The sequence below is a fragment of the Carcharodon carcharias genome, chromosome 16 (assembly GCF_017639515.1).
Source record: "Carcharodon carcharias isolate sCarCar2 chromosome 16, sCarCar2.pri, whole genome shotgun sequence".
Lineage (NCBI taxonomy): Eukaryota > Metazoa > Chordata > Chondrichthyes > Lamniformes > Lamnidae > Carcharodon > Carcharodon carcharias.
In genome coordinates, this window is record NC_054482.1 from 111,637,256 (window position 1) to 111,639,422 (window position 2,167).

The 2,167-nt window shown below is 41.4% G+C and overlaps 1 pseudogene; it reads right to left on the reverse strand.

Moving 5' to 3' along the window:
* Positions 1–312: 312 nt before the first annotated feature.
* On the reverse strand, positions 313–503 carry LOC121289509 (annotated as a pseudogene).
* Positions 504–2,167: the final 1,664 nt, after the last annotated feature.

Below are 2,167 nucleotides of genomic sequence, written 5' to 3' on the forward strand. Positions count from 1 at the left end.
TTGCTAACTTCAAATCCACTAGGAATGTCCTAGAATCTAGGGAATTTTGGAAAATCACAACCAGCACATCCACATATATCTGCAGCTGTTTCTTTTCGAACCTAAAGGGGTAGGCGATCAGGTTCTGGAGATTTGTTAGCCTTAAGTTTCTCTTCTGATGTTAATTATTTTAAGTTCCTCACTCTTATTAGCCCCTTGGTTTCCCTCTATTTCTGCCATTGTACTTTGTGTCTTTCACTGTGAAGATAGATACAAAGGCCAGGATTTTCTGGCCCTGCCCTGCAATATTTAAACCAGCTGGATTTTGATAAACGTGTCCACACAGCAGCCAAGGTCCTGACGGCAGCAACAGCCTGGAGTGACAGGTTGTTCACATCAGAACTGAGGGGCTACCGTGCAGGTATCTAACTTTAACATGCCAATGACTCAAAGCACCTTTGACTGTACAACCACAAGTTGATGAATGTCATCTTCCGGCCTCACCGAAGGTCAATGGGCTTTTGGCTGACCCACCACATCCCCTGGGGTGGTGGGGGGGGAGTGGTCCTGCTGTGGTGAGGCTGAAATACCTCGGCCAAAATGCTTGTTCAACATGTCTGCCATCTCCTCATTTCCCCATGAATTTCTCTTATCCTTACCTCTAAGGAATCAATATTTGCTTTGGTCGTTCTCCTTTTTATGCACTTGTAACAGCTCTTGCAATATGTTTTTATATTCCAGCATAGTTTGTGCTATTTTTTCCTTTTTTTTAATCAGCTTTTTGGTCACCCTTTGCTGGTTCCTAAAACACTCCCAATCCTCAGGCTTACTATTATTTTTTGCTTGTTATAAACCTCTTTTAATCTAATTCTCCTTAATTTCTGTAGTAATCCATGGATGGATCCTTCTTGCTGAAGTTTTGTTTTTTAATGCAGCGTATTTTGGTTGAACATTTTGAATTGCTCCTTTAAATGTTTCCCTCTATTTATTTACCATAGTGCTTTTTAGTCTGTTTACCTAATCGAAAAGTCGGCCCTCTCCTAATGCCGATGTAATTGGTCGGTTTGAGTTTAAGATTCTTACCTGCTGGAGTATGTCGATCTCAAACTCCACATGGAATTCAATTGTATTATCATTTTTTCCCAGAGGATCTTTTGCCATGAGGTTACTAATTAACCCCGTCTCATTGCACAATAATACTAGATCTAAAATAGCTTTACCCCTAATTGGCTCTACAACACATTGTTCCAGGTTCCACGAATGCAAAAGCATTGTACAGTCTCACCTTCCAAGCTCCCATTCCCAATGGGAAGGTTACAGTGCCATGGAGAAAAACTGGGCAAATGGAGTTCAGGTACAGGTCAACGTGATCTATTAGAATAGCTGAGGCTTTAGGGGCCCAACGGCCTATGTTCTTTTTATTTCTTTCTTGACTAAAATATCTTATGAGTTTGTCAAAGGTTATGCCGATAAGATTAGTTAGAAAAGGTTGGAAGGTGGCTCATTTGGATCAGATGGTCTGCTTCTGTGCTCTGCCTTCTATGTAACGCTTTCATTTTTGTATTCCTGTTGATTTATTTCTTCACCTTCTTTTGACTTCCTTTTATCCCTCATTTGTTTCTCTGCGCTATCTTCTGCTAGCCAAGTCTCCTGTTCTATTTACTCTTCCCTTTTGTGTGTTTCTGTCCCTATCCCTTTCTTGACTATGTGCCTAGAGTCTGAGAGGTTCTTGCTGCGTTAGCATCTGCTTAATTATAAAACATGTCCCAGCACTCCGAATCCTTGTTGTTTCTCTCACCTCAGCTCCAGTCCTTTGAAAGGTCTGGCTGGGCCTCAAGATACCAAACTGTTGTTAAAAAAATAATTAAATCTTTTTCGCATGAACGGGAAATATAAAATAGCAATTTGGGAAATCTGAGTGTGCCAGTTCAGGCATCAAAACTTTACTATATTCCCTCAGAGTCTATCCTCCCTCATTAGACCAGTCAAGCTGTGATAAATACAGCTGCTCCAGCTGTGCTGTTTACAGGCTGTGAAACGAGGCTGAGAGTGGAGGTGCTGCACTTTGTCCAGTTCAAAATGTAAAACCTCAGGTTGTAAAATGTTCATCCTTCTGTTCTCATCCCTCCATGGCCTCACACTTGATCCTCATAACCTCCTCCAGTCCTACAGTCCTTTGAGAACTAAA